We start from the raw sequence: 19,499 nt of genomic DNA on the forward strand, positions 1-19,499 counted from the left end.
ACACAAGAGCAACCTTTGCATTTCAAATAGTAATATTTTTGCTGTTCATGCTGCTTTACGTTTCTGCATTATTTTCTGTCTGCATATTTGATTTATTAAGTGGTTTGAGTTCTTGTGAATATACCTGCCATTGTTTTGTGTGTGCAGTTTTTGCTCCCTGTTCAAGGAAGAATGTAAAAGCAATGCAAAATGCTGCATCAATTGTGGTACAGTCATTTAGAAAGATTTCACTAAAGCAGAGAAGGGCAAGTGGGAACTTAATGGGAGGTCTTCAAGGTTACGAAGGGTTTTGACAGGGTAAATTATAATAAAACTGTTTCCACTGGTTGTTGACAAGATAATGAGAGGCCCTAAGTGTAAAAAAGTAAAGAGGTACAAAAATTACAGCCTCTTTACACTGAGGGCAGCTCGAAAGCGGAATTCTATGTCACAAGCCATTGCTAAAGCAAAGAACTAGCTTGTTTGAAAGAGAGGAACACGGAAGGATTTGGGGAGTGAGCAGGGGTTAGACCTCAAGTTACATATGTGTGTAAACTATTGGTTTTAACTTGAAGGCTGTTTGTATGGGGTAACATTGTATGATTCATGAGCTGCAAACATGCCCTCCTGTATCTTCTCCCACCTTCTGGCACTCTCCCTGTTGTTCCAATTATAACTTGTTGCACTGCGTCCCATTCAACTCATTCTCTCCCAGGACCCCATGACTGTGCAACTATTGACTTTCCTCGATCTCTCATCTTCCTCCTCCAATCACCAGACTTTTAAAGATCACTAGCCTGCAATTTACCTCAACCCTCGCGCCATCCCCCGAAACTTCAGTGCTAGTGATACCCCGACCCTTGGGTTTTTGGTTTCACTTTCATTTCCCAGTAAGATAAACCTTCACAGAATACACAAAGCAACATCATGAAATGGTGCCCCAAGTCTTCAACATGACATCCTCTTCATAGAAATGAAAACATGGCTATTCGCCATTGCAGAACAAAATAAAATTGAAGCCAGTGATCCATTAAAAATGGAATTTAACCATGAGATCGAGGAAGGTCAATAGTTGCACAGTCATGGGTTCTGAGAGAGAATGACTTGAATGGGACACAGGGCAACAAGTTATAATTGGAACAACAGGGAGAGTGCCAGAAGGAGGGAGAAGATATAGGAGGGCATCTTTGCAGCTCAGGAATCCTATAATTTTACTCCACACAAACAGCCTTCAAGTTAAAGCCAGTAGCTTACTCCATATGTATCTTGAGGTCTAATCCCAAACACCCGCTCACTCCCCAAATACTTCCAAATTCCTCTCTTTCAAGCAACAATCTGGTTCTCTGCCTCAACAATGGCTTGTCATAGAATTCCGCTTTCTAGCCGCCCTCAGTGTAAAGAGGCTGCGATTTTCAAATTTCCTCTCATTCTTTTTTGTAACCACCTTACATTTATGACCTCTCATTATCTTGTCAACAACCAGTGGAAACAATATTATAATTTGCCCTATCAAAACCCTTCATAATCTTGAAGACCTCAATCAAGTTCCCACTCACTCTTCTCAGCTCTAGTGAAATCCTACTTGATGACTGTATCAGACTGTACAATCTCACAGGGTCCACATCATAGGTATTTAAAAGAAACATTGTTTCAAATTTCAGACTTGTGACAGCTCATGTACCAAAAACATAGATAAACAAATGAAAAAAAAACAATATTTTGGTGTAGTAATTTGTTTTGAAGCCAGTGATCCACTGGTTTTTTTTTAAAACTTGAAAGACAGGCAGCCCATTCCTAGGTTGTTAGAACTGCCGTTTGCATCGGACGCTGGGAGGTCCACAGGCAGACCCGACCACTTCAACAGATGATTGTTTCAAATCCCTGGGAGACAAGGAACTCCCAAAATTGAGATGTAAGATGCATCCTAAAAAAAGTGTGCAGTGCAATGGCACATCCTGTCTCATGAATTGAGCCTTCAGATCTCCTGTTAATTGGTTCAAGTGCATGTACAAAGCCTGTCCATTTATGAGGCCTGTTATGCAGTTATGATGATCTAGAAACTGCCTGAAAAGGTGTTGGAAGCAGGTTCACCAGTAACTTTCAAAAGGGCATTGGAAAAGGAAATATTTGCAAGGTTACAGGGACAAGAGCAAGGCAGTGGGGTTAATGGAATAGCTCATTCATAGAGCTGGTGTAGGCACAAGCTGAATGGCCTCTTTCAGTGCTGTACTATTTTATGATTTATGACAAAATTATGCAAGTTTTCAATAGCCATGTCAACGTGCGCTTTCCAGTTGTTCAACTCTGGCCAAGTACAGGGATAAGGCCAGAGTGCAAAGAACAAAAGTCAAGGCGTTCAGCACACAACCCATGTTAAATACACGAGGACCTTTCCCAAACTTTCCTGCTCCTCTTGGGTGCAGTGCTAAGATCTAACGATCCAATGCAAACAGGCTAAAGAAACCAGAGAACGTACAAAATGAATCAAGGCCAAGAGAATGAAACCTTCTTTTCCACAACCACAGAACTACCATTAAGTGACTTCTTTTTAAAAAAAAATATTTAAACTGGTCAACATTCATCCATCAAAAATATAGCTAAATACATGAGTACATCATAGAGAAAGTACATATAAGCAAAGGCAATTTCAACAGGGATACTTTGCAGGGGAGGGGTGGGAAGTGGTGTGGAAGAAGCTGGGATCAGCCTGTGCAGTGAAGAGTCCCTTCACAGTCTGGCGACACACAGGGAGCACAGTACTTCTTCCCCATTGTCAGAAAATTTCAATGATCGTTTCAGACACTTCCTTTAGAACATCCCACCTGTGTCTCCACGCAAAAGAAACACAGCTCAATTGGTCACGTGCAGTCAAATCTGATTTCGTACAATGTGGCCTTCCAAGACCAATGCTTTGGCAATGGCCCCATTCATAATGAATAAGCTACTGGTTCAGCATGACTGAACCAACCCATTTTATATTGGGTTCTGAGCAGGCCCTGGGGCAATAAAATAGTGGCCCTGATTATAAGGAGGAGGATTTTTTTTTAAAAACCCCAGACACATTGAATAAGCCGTTGTAATTTTTCTTCATGCAGAGACAGTGGACTGAAGAGCTTTAAAATGCACAGCACTACCAAAAGAAAGACACATGCTTGATCTGATTACTAAGCATTAACCTTTTAAAAGGTGAGGGGACAACCCCACCAGCCGAGATGAGGGTGGTTGGACAAACAGGTGAGGGGGGTTTTGTCTTTTTGCTGGGGAGGGCGATGGAAATGTCCAAGTCTGGAGAAATGCAGCTTGCACAATGCCCGCTCTGCATTTCACTGGGGGTGAGGGGGTGGGAGAGAGAAACCTGTTATTCCCCAGGGTCTGCCACAGCTGTCCTAGTTACCACCTGACACTCCGTTTACACCGCACTTTTAACGAAATGACACGTTGAGAACCGCTTCCTGCGCTGATTCGCCCACATCTGTGTTACAAATAGGAAGGGGGTTTTTACAAGAGTGGCAGGGAATCCTGATGCCTCCAAATCATAACCTAAGGAGGGTGTTTGTTTGTAAAAAAGGGAAGAACATGCCTTTGATTGATTTCACTCCGCCACTGAAGTGATGAGAGCAGCCAGCATACTGGGGATTAACGCGAGTGTTAGGATTGAAGACTGCGACGCTATTTCTGTGTGTTAAGCACCTCATGCCGTTTGCAGTCAGAAACATGTCAGCAATCCTCCCCCTCCTCCTCCTCATCCTCCCGGGGGCTGCCTGTGCTGAATTCGCGCAAGAAAAATGTCGCAATTGCACCGAAACGAACACGGCAAAAAATCTATTTCATTCTCTCTTGTCTATCGGAGATCTCCATCGCAAAGTGACAATATCACCGGTTGCTGGGGGGAAGGGGTTGGGGCTGCGAATCTCTCGACCCCTTGGCACAGTTGCCTGCAGTATTAGCTTTAAAATTATCACCCCCCCACTTTCCTTACCCAAATCAAAAAAAAACAAGAACATTCACAACCTCCCCCCACCCCTTTTAAAAATTAAAACTCCACTAAATGTAAAAACACTTACCAGATGTGTGGGTGAAGCGGCTGTCTTCTGGGAGAGGGGCGAGAGAAGGTGCAGAAACAAATTCTGACCATCAGTTCCTAAGCGGAAAAAAGAGAGGAGACACAAGAGAAGAGCGTTTACAAATAAAGAGGCTGGATGCAAATGCTTGTGCGAAAGGGCAGAGACTGAAAGCACCCCTGCCTGCAACTCGGCTGCGACGCCAGCGATGTATCTGCCTTCTCTGCTCAGGAACCAGCCCCCCTCCTGAAGCAGCCTTGCTCACACACACACACACACACACAGACACTCTCTCTCTCTCTCTCCCGGCTCCTTTACCGCATCCTAACCTGCGCTGCTGCAGTCAAAGCCGCAGCGACACCAGCGGCCGCTCCTCCCCTGTCTGCTCAAGGAGCTGACAGTCGCTAGCAAACTCTCTCTCTCTCTCTCTCTCCTCCGCACCTCCAAAAATATATTTTTATCAACAGTCACAGATTGCAACTCTTTCGAGTACGATCACAGTTCTTGGTTTCCGGGAGTGGGACGTGAACCCACAACCCTCTGATTCAGAGGCGAGGGTGCTATGAACTGAGCCACAGCTGACACCTCCTCACCTCCAAGATGCACCCACCTCCGCCACATATGTAAACAAGGGACACAGAGAGAGAGAGAGAGAGAGAGGGAGCAAGGAGATGGGGTGACCCCCTTAATAATAATAATAATTTTTTAAAATGATATATTAAATAACACACAGCAATGCAGGTAATCTTAAGGTGCACACTGCATCTCAAAATCATGCAGCGAGGGAAGGAGGCCCTTCGGCCCGTCCTGCCTGTGCCAGCTCTTGGAAAGATTCATCTCTCTCTCTCCCCCCGCTCTTTTCCCACAGCCCTGCCCTTTGTTTTTTTTTTCCCCTTTTTCGCTTCTCTCTCCGATTCCCCTTTTGAAAGCTGCGATTGAATTTGCTCCCTCCACCCATTCCGACACCAAACCAGAACTCACTGCTTAAAAACTTATTCTCATCTCCCATTGATTCTTCACCAATGGGAAAGTGAGTGGGTGAAGTTTAAGGGGTGCTGATGAGTTCAGGGTAGGGGTCAATTACAGCAAATTGAGTTCTTGCAAATTTTCCACTTCCTTCACCCCATCTTTTGTGGTTGTGCGTTCAGCTGCCTCCATCCCAAGATGTGGAATTCCCTCCCTCAACCTCTCCACCTCTCTCTCCTCCTTTAAGACACCCCTTAAATCCTACTTCTCCAAATAAACATTTCATCAATTATCCGAATATCTCCCTTTGTGGGTTGGTGCCAACCTTTGTCTGATTATGTTCCTTTTGATACAGTACACTATATACATTATTCTCATGAATCTATCACCCCTTGAGGAATAATATTATTCTCATTGGAAAATTGGTAGTCAGGACTGACAAGAGAAGTTACAGGTAGTGTTAGATTAAAAGGAAAAGCCTGTAATATTGGCAAAAATAAGGATTTAGGAGGGTTTTAAAATGACCAAGAAAGTGATAGAAAGAACATAGAATATGAGAGTAAACTGACAAGAAATATAAAACAGTAAGAGCTTTTACAAGTGTGTAAGAGAGTAGTGAAAGTAATCATAAATATAGGAAGAGAGGGGAAATTCTAATCATGAGCAAGGGGAATAATGGAAATGCTAAACAGCTATGTTGTGTTTCCAATCACTTGTGGAAGACAAAAAAAATCGAACAGAAAGTGTTGGGGACCAAATATCTAATGAGAGTAGAGAACTTGAAATAATTAATATTCGTGAAGAAAATGTCCTGAAGCACTTAAAAGCCGACAAATCCACTAGACCTGCTGCCCTATGCTCTGGGATTTTAAAACGGGTGGCTGCAGAGATAGTGGATGCATTAGTTTAGATCTTGCAGAATTCCCTAGATGCTAGAACAGTCCCTATGGATTGGAAGGGGAAAAAATGTAACTTCACTATTCAAGAAAGGAGGGGGAAAATTGGGAATAGACCTGTTGGCCTGACATCATTAGTAGACAAAATGCTGGAGTCTTTTATTAAGCACGTGGTAACAGGGCACTTGGGAAAATCACAATATCATTGGGAAGAGACAGTGTGGTTTTATGAAAGGGAAATCATGTTTGACAAATCTACTAAAGCTGTTTGAGGATGTAAATGACAGGTAGATAAGGTAGAAGCAGTGGATGTAGTATATTTGGATTTTCAGAAGGCTTTCAATAAGGTACAACACAAGCAGTTGTTACACGAGGTTAATACTCATTGGATTGGATGTAGTATGGTAGCTTGGATTGAGAACTGGTTAATGAGCAGAAAACAGAGAGTAAGGATAAGTGGATCATTTTTAGGATAGCAGAATGTAACTAGTAGAGCAAGGATCAGTCCTTGGGTCTCAGCTATTTAGAATCTGTATCAATGACTTAGATGAGGGTTTTGAGTGTATTGTATTCAAGTTTGTTGATGCCAAGTTAGGTGAGAAAGTAAGCTGTGAGGAGGACACAGACGCTGCAAAGATATAAGCGATTGGGCAAAAAGATGGCAGATGGAGAATAATTTGGAGAAGTCTGAAATTGAAAGAAGAATTGAAAAGCAGAGTATGTTTAGAAAGTGAGAGGGTAGTAATTGTTGATGTTCAGAGAAATTTAGGTGTCCTTGAATCATAGAAAGTAGGTAAGGCAAGCAATTAGGAAGGTAAATGGTACATTAACCTTGACTGCAATGGAATTGGAACATAAGAGTAAGAAAGTTTTGCTACAATTATATAGTGCTTTGATGAGATCATATTTGGAATAATGTGTGCAATTATGATCTCTTTACCAAAGGAATAATATACTTGCCTTAGAGAGGGGTGTAACACAGATTTATTAAATTTATTTCTGGGATGAAAGGGCTGTCCTGTGAGGTGACAGCAAGTAGAATAGTCCCATATTCTCTGCAGTTTAGCAGAATTAAAGGTGATCTCATTGAAACATTTATAATTCACAGAGGGTTTGACAGGGTAAATGCTGAGAAGCTGTTTCCCCAGGCTGGGGAGTGTAGAACTGGCTCAGGATAATGGGTCAATTATTTAGGATTGAGACTGGGAGAAATTCCTTCACTCAGAAGGTTGTGAAAGTTTGAATTGTTTACCCCTGAGGGCTGTGGATGCTCATTCGATGAGTATATTCAAGACTGATTTGGTAGATTTATTTGTACTAAGGGAATCAAAGGATATGGGGATAAGGCAAGTCGACTTGCCAATCAATCAACACCCTTTTCTCCTGTTGTGAGAATTGTTGTGATCATTTGAAATTTGGCATTCTTGTGTTTGCCCTGATGAGTGCTGCTGTGTTATGGGTTCGTTTGGTGTCTCAATGATGAGACCTTGAGATTTGTATGTTTAAACATGCACCATTTATTGGCAGTCTTTAACTTTGTACAGAAGCCAGTTAAATGGAAACATTGAAACATAGAAAATAGGAGCAGGAGTAGGTCATTCAACCCCTCGAGCCTGTTCTGCCATTTAATAAAATCATGGCTGACCTGATAGTAACCACAAATCTGCATCCCGCTTGCCCCCAATAACCTATCACCCCCTTGCTTACCAAGAATCTATCCACCTCTGCCTTGAAAGTATTCAAAGACTCTGCTTCCACCACCTTTTCAGGAAGAGAGTTCCAAAGACTCACAACCATTTGAGAGAAAACATTTTGCCTTACCTCTGTTTTAAATGGGCAACCCCTTATTTTTAAACAGTGACCCCTACTTCTAGATTCTCCCACAAGAGGAAACATCCTCTCCACCCTGTCAAATCCTCTCAGGATCTTATATGTTTCAATCAAGTCACCTCTTGCTCTTCTAAACTCCAGTGGATACAAGCCTAGCCTGTCCAACCTTTCCTCATAAGACAACCTGCCCATTCCAGGTATTAGTCTGGTAAACCTTCCCTGAACTGCACCCAATGCATTTACATCCTTCCTTAAGTAAGGAAACCAACACAGTATTCCAGATGTGGTCTCATTAGTGGTCTGTATAACTTAAGCATAATCTCCCTACTTTTGTATTCAATTCCCCTCACAATAAATGATAACATTCTATTAGCTTTGTTAATTACTTGCTGTTACTGCATGCTAGCCTTTTATAATTCATGCACTAGGACACCCAGATCCCTCTGCATCTCAGAGCTCTGCAATCTCTCACCATTTAGATAATATGCCTCTCTTTTATTCTTCCAGCCAAATTGGACCATTTCACATTTTCCCACATTAGACTCCATTTTTAAAAAATTTATTCACGGGATGTGGGCTTCACTGGCTGGGCCAGCATTTATTGCCCATCCCTAGTTGCCCTTGAGAGGATGGTGGTGAGCTGCCTTCTTGAACTGCTGCAGTCCATATGGTGTAGATACAGCCACAGTGCTGTTAGGGAGGGAGTTCCAGGATTTTGACTCAGCGACAGTGAAGGAACGGCGATATATTTCCAAGTCAGGATAGTGAGTGACTTGGAGGGAAACTTCGTAGTGGTGGTGGTGTTCCCATGTGTCTGTTGCCCTTGTCCTCCTAGAGGACAGTGGTCATGGGCTTGGGAGGTACTGTCGAAGGAGCCTTGGTGAATTTCTGCAGTGTATCTTGTAGATGGTACACACTGCTGCTACTGTGCATTGGTGGTGGAGGGAGTGAATGTTTGTGGATGTGGTGTCAATCAAGCGGGCTGTTTTGTCCTGGACAGTGTCAAGCTTCTTGAGTGTTGTAGGAGCTGCACTCATCCAGGCAAGTGGGGAATATTCCATCACACTCCTGACTTGTGCCTTGTAGTTGGTGGACAGGCTTTGCAGAATCAGGGGGTGAGTTACTTGTCGCACCATTTCTAGCCTCTGACCTGCTTTTGTAGCCACAGTATTTATATGGCTGGTCCAGTTCAGTTTCTGGTCAATGGTAAACCCCCAGGATGTTGATAGTCGGGGATTCAGTAATTGTAATGCCATTGAACATCAAGGGGCGATGGTTGGATTCTCTCTTGTTAGAGATGGTCATTGCCTGGCGCAAATATTACTTGCCTGTTGTCAGCCCAAGCCTGGATATTGTCCAGGTCTTGCTGCATTTGGACATTGACTGCTTCAGTATCTGAGGAGTTGTGAATGGTCCTGAACATTGTGCAATCATCAGCGAACATCCCCACTTCTGACCTTATGATAGAAGGAAGGTCATTGATGAAGCAGCTGAAGATGGTTGGGCCGAGGACACTGCCCTGCCAGATCTTTGCTCACTCACTTAACTTATCTCTATCTTTTTGTAGCCTCCTTGTGTCCTCTTCACAACTTACTTTCCCAGCTATCTTTATGACATCAGCAAATTTGGCAGCCATCCTGTCCATCCCTTCATCCAAGTCATTTATATAAATTGTAAACAGTTTAAGTCCCAGCACTGATTCCTGTGGCACACCACTCATTACATCTTGCCAACCTGAAAAAGACCCATTTATGGCTTCTCTGTGCTTCCTGTTAGCCAGCCAATTTTCTATCCATGCCAATATGTTACCCCCTATACCATGAGCTTTTATTTTCTGCAATAGTCTTTGATGTGGCACTTCATCAAATGCCTTCTGTAAATCTAAGTATAGTCCATCCACCAGTTCCCCTTTATCCATAGCACATGTTACTTCCTCAAAGAACTCCAATAAGTTGGTTAAACATGATTTCCCTTTCACAAAACCATGTTGACTCTGCCTGATTACCTTGAACTTATCCAAGTGCCCTGCTATAGCTTCTTTAATAATAGCTTCTAACATTTTCCCTATAACAGATGTTAAGCTAACTAACCTGTAGTTTCCCGCTTTCTGTCTCCTTCCCTTTTTGTATAATGGAGTTACAGTTGCTACCTTCCAATCTAATGGGACCTTTCCCAAATCTAGGGAGTTTTGGAAAACTAAAATCAATGCATCAACTATCTCACTAGCCACTTCTTTTAAGACCCTAGGATGCAGTCCACCAGGACCTGGCACTTGTCAGCCCCCAGGACCAACAATTTGCTCAGTACCACTTCTCTGCTGATTGTAATTTTCCTGAGTTCCTCCCTCCCTTCCATTTCCTGATTTATAGCTGTTTCTGAGATGTTACTTGTATCCTCTATAGTGAAGACTGATGCAAAATATCTATTCAATTCATCTATCATTTCCTTGTTTTCCATTATCAATTCTACTGGCGTTCTGTAGGACCAACGCTCACTTTGTTAACTCGTTTCTTTTTAAAATATTTATAGAAACTCATACTATCTATTTTTATATTTCTGGCTAGTTTCTCTCATACTCTATTTTTCCCCTCCTTATTAATCTGTTAGTCATCCTTTGCTGTTCTTTATATTCTGTCCAATCGTCTAACCTTTCACCTGTCTTTGCACAATTATATATTTTTTCTTTAAGTTTGATACTATCTTTAACCTTTCTGCTTAACCACAGATGGTGTTTCCATCTCTTGGGCTTTTTCTTACTCATTAGAATGTATCTATTCTGTGTATTCTGAAATATCCCCTTAAATGTTTGTTAGTGCATCTCTATTGATTTATCCCTTAACCTGATTTGCCAATTCACTTTAGCCATCTCTGCTTGCATGCCCTCATAATTGCCCTTATTTAAGTTTAAAAACATTGTCTGGGACCCACTTCTCTCTCCCTCAAACTGAATGTAAAATTCAAGCATATTATGGTCGCTGCTACCTTGGGGTGCCTTCATTATGAGATAATTAATCCCATCTCATTGGATAATACCAGGGCTAGTATAGTCTGCTCTTTGGCTCCAGAACATGCTGTTCTAAGAAACTATCCCAGAAACATTCTATGAAATCCTCATCTAGGCGACCTTTACTCATCTGACTTTTCCAGTCTACATGTAGATTATAATCTCCCATGATTATCACCATGCCTTTCTGACAAGCTCCCTTTATTTCTTCCTTTATGCTCCATTCTACTATGTAGTTACTATTAGGGGGCCTGTACACGAATCCCCTAAGTGACCTCTTGCTTTTATCATTTCTCATTTCTACCCAAATCGTTTCCACATCCTGGTTTCCTGAGTTTAGGTTATCCCTGCTGTGCTCATACCGTCATTAACTAATAGGGTCCTCCACCTTTTCCTCACTTCCTGTCCTCCCTAAATGTCCTATATCCCTATATCCTTAAATATTGAGTTCCCAGTCCACGTTCTCCTGCAGCCATGTCTCTGTCATGGCTATCAAATCATATTTATTTATTTCTATGTGCAATCTCAGTTCATCTATTTTGTTTTGAATACTTATTGCATTCAGATACAGAGCCTTTAGTTTTATCCTTCTATTCTTTTAATAACCTCTAGTCTTATCTGTTGATTTACTGTTAGATTTGTATTCTCTATCCCTTTCGTCATGGTCTGTTTTTCATTTCCTGTAAATAATACCTTTCTCTTTTGCCTTGTCTCTGCTTGTTGGTTTACCATATCTTCCCAAATTTGTACCCTTGTCCTCACAATTTAGTTTAAAACTCCCTCTACTTCCCTAGTTAAGCGCTCACAAGAACACCAGTCCCAGCACAGTTCAGGTGTAGACCGTCCCAACGGTACAGATCCCACTTTCTTTAGTACTGGTGCCAGTGCCCCACAAACCTGAACCCACGTCTACCACACCAGGCTTTGAGCCACACATTCATCTCCCTAATCTGATTTGCCCTATGCCATTTGCACATAGCTCAGGTAATAGCCCAGAGATTATGACCTTTGAGGTTCTGCTTCTTAATTTGGTGCCAAGCCCCTCATACTGACTGTGCAGAACTTCCTTCCTTGTCTTATGTCATTGGTACCAACATGGACCACGACAACTGGGTCGCCCCCCCCGCCCTCCCATTGCAAGTTCCTCTCCAGTCCTGAGCAGATGTCCCAAACCCTGGCACTAGGCAGGAAGCACAGTGGTCTGAGCTCTCGCCTTTCGCTGCAGAGAACAGTGTCAATCCATCTGACTATATTGTGCCCTACTACCACTACATTCCTTGTAACTCCCCCGCTTGAATGGCTTTCTTAACCATGGTGCCAGGGCCAGTTAGCTCATCCACCCTGAAGCTCCCACTCTCATCCAAACAAGTTGAAAAAACCTCAAACCTGTTGGACAATTGCAAGGGCTGAGGCTCATGCACAACTGTCCTCTGGGTCCCCTTACCTGCCTCACTTGCAGTCACATCCTCCTGTCCCTGACCACTGACCAAATCATAAGACTCCATCCTAAGGGGTGTGACTGCCTCCTGGAATAAGGTGTCCCGGTAACTTTCCCCCTCCCTGATATGCCACAGTGTCTGCAGCTCGGCCTCCAGCTCAATAACTCAGAGCTGAAGTTCTTGCAGCCACAAACACTTGCCGCAGATGTGTTTGCCCTGGATCACACCGGTACCAGAAGCTCTGACATCCTGCAATTGCAGCACATCACCTGCCCTGCCATCTCCAATACGTTAATTAATTAATTGCTAAGTAATTATAATTAGTAAAGCTGGCACTTCTCATAGGTTTTGGCACTGCCAGTAAACTTTACAATACTGATAAAACAATACAGTATTTACAATACTGATAAAACTAATAATACCAGTTACTGGTTTACCTATTCCTTCTGCTGCACCAAAGTGGAAATCAAATATTGGAGACTGAAAAAGAGTAGAAGGGGAAAAAAAAGCACCTCCTCCCCTCCCTTCACCGAACTCCCCACTCAGTAAACCTTACCTAAAGCACCTCTTTCTCCCTATATCCCGAATTCCCAGTTTGAACCAAATTCTCAAATATGCTCACTTGGTCTCTGTCTCACTCAGGCCGAAGTCTCCCCTCTGTGACTGTGCACCTCTTACACATCATACCGTGGGCGGTGCTATTCTTCAGTCCCACGTTGACCCTTGCTCTGCTGAGCACCTTTATATTACATTGGCATGCAGGCACACAAAACATCATGCAACACCCCCTTTTCTTCTCAAAAGAAAACTTTCCTCCTTCCAACAGGGTATAGCTCTTGACAATACAATCTTTACTTGCTATCTCCTCTCCCCCACCCCAAGTCCCTGACTTTATAAATTCAGACAGTCTTGAAGCTTGACAGTTCTTCCAAACCTTGGTCTGTCACATTTGGAGGAATGGTAGTAGTACTCTGCATTACTGGCACTTGGTTTACTCTATTTGCTTCACTCCTTGCGCTCCTATAAGTTGTGTTTCTCTTTATTAAAACCCGTCTGCTTTTCTCGGACACTGTGGGTTTGTCCCGTTCTATCCTAAGGAACTGTGCACTCTATTCATTCCTCGAATGGGCTTGAATTTTATTTTTCCATGGTGCTGGACATATACATTTCGCAAATAGAACCTTTATTTCTACTTGTTTCACAATTTCGGCCACTTCATTTTTCAACAACTCAATGGTTCTCAGCTCATCTGAGACATCCAGTGCTATTTCTTCTTCTGGTTCCTTGCGCTTCAGTGTCTGATTTACATTTTCCGATCTTATATCTGTCTGTCCTTTCTGTCCGCAACAGAATTCTGTCCTCATCTTTCATTTTGGTTTCACTGTTGGCCAGGCCTGCCTCTGGCGAAGTCTTATCTTGTTTCAGTTCTGTAGTTGTGCTACTCCCGACTTCATTATCTGTTGGCAGCTTGGGAAGTTTTTATTTTCTTTCTGTTTGCTTTGCTTGCCATGAAGGGGGTCTCTTTTGTTAAATTCAGCAGGTTCTTCTCCACTCTGCTATTTTTCTTTTTAATTTTTTTTTTAATGCACTTCAGTGCAGCACAGCCACCATGTGTAGTGATGCTGTTTGTAGAATCCTTCTGCAGCTGTCTCTCAGCTGCCCTCTGGATGCTGAGCCCTGAGACTGCCACCTCTTTACAATGTAAGTACAGCTTCTTTTTTATAATTTTGCTCACCCGTCTTGTGATCTGACCATGTTTCCTTCACTCTGCATCACTCAGGGTCTTGGAATGGGCTTCCACTCACCCTGGTGGATTCTTCAACTATTTCTTCAATTTTCCTACTTAGGCACATGTCTCTCTAGTCCGGCTTCAGCTGCATTTAGCTTTTTGCATCTTGGGATTCTGTTCTGGGCTCTTGTTTAAATGCCACCTTTTATATCCCCGCTGATCATCATGTTGTGTTATGGGTTTGTTTGGTGTCTCAATGCTGAGATCTTGAGACTTGTATGTTTAAATATGAACCATTTATTGGTAGTCCTTAATTGTGTACAGATCCCAGTTACTGCCATGCAAGGTGCTGCTGTCTTCATGCAGGCTTCTTCTAGAGGGTTCACTGAGTCTATTACCATGTGACTCTATACATCATACCTTGGGCGGTGCTATTCTCCAGTCCCACATTAACCCCTGCTCTGCTGAGCACCTTTACTTTACAATGGTATGCAGGTACACACAACATCATACAAGTGTAAGACGAAAAGATTCGGCAACATGTCTCGAAAAATACTCCCACTGTCTCACTATCATTTAATCTTCCCCACCCTCTAACCTATCCCTGACCTTCCATTTTTCTCCACCTGCTCCTCCCTCCTTTTTTAACAGTATAAAACCCATCACATTTCTATCTCTCTCCAGTTCCAAAGAAGAGTCATATTGGACCCAAAGCATTAGCTCTGTATCTCTCTCCGCAGATGCTGCCAGACCTGTTGAGTTTTTCCAGCACTTTTTGTTTTTATCTCCCTATATTGTAATTGTCTACCTCAGAGGACTGTGGATGCTCAGTTGATGAGAATACTCAAGATTAAGATTGATATATTTTTGGGTACTAAGGGGCTTGGGGAATTTGCCTTGTGGTACAGTTGCATAATGATTATGTTAATGGATTAGGAATCCAGAGGCCTGGATTAATGATCCAGAGATAGGGGTTCAAAATCCCCATGGCAGCTGGGGGATTTAAACTCTGTTTATTAAATAAATCTGGAATTTAAAAATTGCTATCAATTATGGTTGCTACGAAACAGCAAGATTGTAGTAAAAGCCTAACTAGTTCACTAATGTCATTTGGGGAAGGAAGTCTGCTATCGTTACAAGCTGACTCCAGGCCCATAGTAATGTGGTTAAGTCTTAACTGCCCTCTGAAATGGCCTGGCAAGCCACTCACTTAAGGAAATTAAGGATGGGCAGTAAGTGCTAACCTTGCCAGTGGCAGCCACATCCTGTGAATGAATAAAAAGTACCTTCCACCAGATCTGTATTTTCCTCCACTCCAAAGTGTTCCTACTTTTAAAAAAAAATCTCGATATGTGGGCATCCCAGGCAAGGCTGTCATTTGTTGTCCTAAAGAAGATAGTGATGAGCCTTGCAGTGAAGGGTACTCTCATGGATAGCTGGAGTTCTAGCGTTCCAGGATTTTGACCCAGTGATGCTGAAGGAATGGCGATATATGTCCAAGTCAAGATGGTGGGTGATCTTCCCCTGCTCTGAATGCTATCTGTGATTATAAAACATTGTTACCAAATTTTGAAATGGAACCCTAGTGTCAGTAAACGTGACCATGAAGGATTGTAACAAAAACTCAACTGGTCCTTACCTGGTTTGGTCTACGTTTGACACCAGACCCACATTATCATGGCTAATTCTGAACTGCCCTAGGAAGTGATATAACAGTCCATTCAGTCAGGGAAACCATGGATGGACATTAAATGCCAGCTTTGCTAGTGAAGCCTGCATCTGTGAATTAAGAGTAAGAATAAATTCATCCGAAACCCTCCTCTCCACCACTTTATCAGAGACACCGACCTATTTGTTTTAGACAGGTTAATGTTTTCAGTAAAATGGCAGAGAGGAAAATTTCAGATGGTCTCATGAAATATTTTATCTGTCGGTATTGCTTCAGGGTCTCAGAGTAGTTGGAATGATTACGATGCGTGAATTTAATTGATGAGTTTAACTGCGAGTGACACTCAGGTAGTTTATAAACATGAGGTAAATCTGATTAGTTTGCATCTTGAAATTGGGCTGCTATCCATTTTGGTTTCTCTTCCTTATAAGTAATGTGTTCATTTTCTAAAGTATTTTTCTTTCAGTCTCGGGTCAGTTGTCGAGCTGGCAGTTGCTGCCAGTTCTGAAACTCAAGTCATCTGGCTCCATGACATTGATGTGTGGGTTTTGCTCGAGTGCTCACAACTGTCACCTAAGTCCTAAGCCAAGATTACAGATTTGAAATCACTCCCGTGTTTGTTCTCTTCTTATTATTGATTAATTTTTTTTATGCAAAGCCTACAAGGGAGGGTGAGATTCATTCAATTTTCTATCCTTTGTCTTAATATTTTCTGGCAGCGGCCAAAATTACAGAAACGCAGAGGAGCCCCATGATTGGGACTTTAATCAGAGCAAGTTTAGTCGGCAGTGAATTTCAGTTGTCTGACTGGGAATGAATGCAGCCAGTTAGAAGGTGGGACTCAGAAATAGTATGTAAAAATAGCGTAATTATGTTGCTGTTCAAAGAACTTTAAATGAAGCAATTAGATATTGAATGGATCTTATTTATTGTTCTCATTTCTTCCCCCATGATAGACAGATTTGGAGTAGAAAAGGGGACGAGAATACAAACAATCCCCAACTCTCCCAATTTCATCCCATACTTCACACTGCTGGATCCCTGTTTCATTTGGACAAAAAGATGTATACTCAATTCAAACTGTGCCAATTCAATGGTTCCGTGTGACACTCTTTCCACATTTACCTCAACCAGTGAAGGCATCAAAGTACTAGTTTGATGCATGTGCTGCCATGTACTGCGGGGCTCGAGATGAGGGATGTATTCAAATCAGTTTCTCTCTTTCACCTTACATTGTTGTTGCCTAAATTCCCATGACTAATCACTTGGTTACGAACAGTAATTATTACCACTTCCAAGTGATTATTCATGAGTTCAACTGAGTGTCAACTGCACAACCGTGCTTTAAGTTGAATGGCTCATAGTGGCCAGTTACAGAAAAGTGGTGAAGAGATGCATCATTGTGACTGGTTTACATGAGTAAGCATAACAATGAACTGCACACTCCATATATGTCAAGATGAACAAACCAATTAAGGCTTTCTCTCAGAGAGGGATAATACTCTGAAACTAAACTTGATAAGACCCCAAAAGAATTGACTAATTGGACCTACGTTTCTGCTTGTCCTCAAACCAACTCCATCCTTTATTCTTGTAGGCACAGCCGGAGTTGATGAGAAAATATTCAGCTGGTGAAGCAATGAGCAGGAATTCATCCACTCATATTAGGGCTGGTCTGTCTCAGAGTTGTATAATGGCTATAACTTTCACCTCTTGTTTCTCTGAGATACAATTCATTTACAAACATCTCGCACTTCATTCTCTCTTCAAGGAGCATAAAAATGTAGTTGTAAGAAAAAAGTATTCAACCTACCCCGTTATTCAAGGTCCTATCTCAGAACTCATGTAGCAATAGAACAACTGTATCTTTACTCTTCACACTTTCGCACTACACCCTGTATAAAAAAACATTTGCAATTATTTGGTCACTTTGGGTAAAGAAGGTCTTGGGAAGATGACAACCTACCCCCTGGTATCATATAAGAGCAGAGGAAATAAGAGCTACAGTAGTCCATTCAGCCCTTCAAGCCTGCTCCACCATTCAATAAGGTCATGGCTGATATTCCAGCTCAGCTACACCTTCCTGCCCTATCGCCCTATCCCTTGACTCCCTTAGTATCCAAAAACCTATTGATATCCATCTCGAGTAGACTCAACGAGTGAGAATCCAGACAATTCCATGGACTCACAACCATCTTAGTAAAGGAATTTCTCCTAAATGGCTGAGTTCATATTCTGAGACTAGGTCCCATAGCTTATGACTCCCCAAACCGGGCAAACATCCCCTCAACATTTACCCTGTCAAGCCCCTTAAGAAATTTATAAGTTTCAATAAAATTGCCTCCCATTCTTCAAAACTCTAGGGAATGTAGACCCAGCCTACTCAATCTCTCCTCACAGGAGAATCACCACATCCCAGGAACCAGCCTAGTGAACTTTTGTTGCACAATCTCTCAGAATTGTATTTTTTTATTTGTTCTTGTGATGTGGGCTTCACTGGCCAGGCCAGCATTTATTGGCCATCCCAAATTGAGCTTGTGAAGGTGGTGGTGAGACATCTTGTTGAACTCCTGCAGTCCCTGTGGTGTAGGTACACCCACAATGCTGTTAGGAAGTGAGTCCCAGGATTACATCAATCCCATTAATTTCTATCTGTACTATTAATTTTTTTTTGCGAAGTTTGAGTCACTGGGTTGAGAAGTGTGAATTAGCATGATATTATTAGAGGTTCAGATGAATGGAAGGCAGGTTAGGTGGGTTCTGTAATCCATCTCATCATATTTTCTTCCTCCCTTTACTTTTTTAAATTCATTCATGGGTTGTGGGTGTTGCTGGCTAGGCCAGAATTTGTTGCCCTTCTCTAATTACCTTTGAGAAGGTGGTGGTGAGCGCCTTCCTGGGCTATACTTGAGGAAAATCGACCCCACGGTGTTCTTGTGATATTGCTGGTCATATTTCTTTCCTTTCCATTTTCTGATATACCTTATGGTTTTGGTAAATATAATAAATGATATGTTTGAGGCAAGGAGCTTACTTCAGAATAGGGTATATTCTCGCCATGCTCCTCTCCTGCTGAATCTTTTACCTTGAGACAATTTACAAGTACTATCAAAATGATCAAAATGAAATGATCATTCAACATATTTTACACTGAAAAAAATTATGAAACGGTATACATCTTGTACCTGCTTGAATAAGAACTCAAGGACTCCTTACACAAATTACTATCATTGGTGTGATTTTGTGCAATGTACATTATTTAATGTTACAAGGACTGCTAAAGATTAGGTGCTGGGAAAAATCTGAATGGTGAGGTGAGCAAAAGGCAGATCTAAGACATTGTCACTGGAGGTTTTGAAAGTTTAATTTTACAAATAATATGAAGGCAAAAATGATCTGTTCTAAATGGAAAGTCTCCAGCACTTTCGGGGAACACAATGGGCCCTTTTTAAAGCACAACATTGCACGGCGTTGGAACTTGTGTTGAGCACATGCTGAGGAAGTCCTGCAGCACAATCACAAGGCCTTGTTCTTCTTTTGATGGGATTTAGAAAGCACTGTCAGGTGATCTTTCCTGAATGTAGAGATTAACACTTTGGACCGGAGATGAAACAGCTGGGCAAATATTGGCAATTCATCCAGCTCACCATCCAGAATCGCGTTGACCTTGACAGCAGTGGCTCAGAGAGGGAAGCCTTTTAAGAAACGTTGGTCAGATTTAGCTGAATCAAGACAAAATGCTTTTTTCAGCGTTGAAAATGTGCTTATAAAGAATCAGATGACTTAGCTTCTTCATTACTTTAATGTAAATAGTCTATTGAATTTGGACATGACAACACCAAAGGCATGTCAAGATATGCACTGTTTTCTTTCACTGTGGACAGGGCTCAACATATTCATACTGAAAGACGATTACCTTGCAAAGA

General features: G+C 42.1%; 1 protein-coding gene across 5 annotated transcripts in view; it reads right to left on the reverse strand.

The window, feature by feature from the left end:
- Positions 1-4,133, reverse strand: part of nrcama (neuronal cell adhesion molecule a) — a 427,797-nt gene extending 423,664 nt beyond the window's left edge. For all 5 annotated transcript variants that reach the window (XM_078568477.1, XM_078568478.1, XM_078568476.1 and 2 more), the window contains exon 1: positions 4,044-4,133. The gene's annotated coding sequence lies outside the window, so the exon portion shown is untranslated. The remainder of the gene's footprint in view (positions 1-4,043) is intronic.
- Between the last annotated feature and the right edge of the window lie 15,366 nt (positions 4,134-19,499).

This window comes from Cetorhinus maximus, chromosome 22, assembly GCF_964194155.1.
Source record: "Cetorhinus maximus chromosome 22, sCetMax3.hap1.1, whole genome shotgun sequence".
Taxonomy (NCBI): Eukaryota; Metazoa; Chordata; class Chondrichthyes; order Lamniformes; family Cetorhinidae; genus Cetorhinus; species Cetorhinus maximus.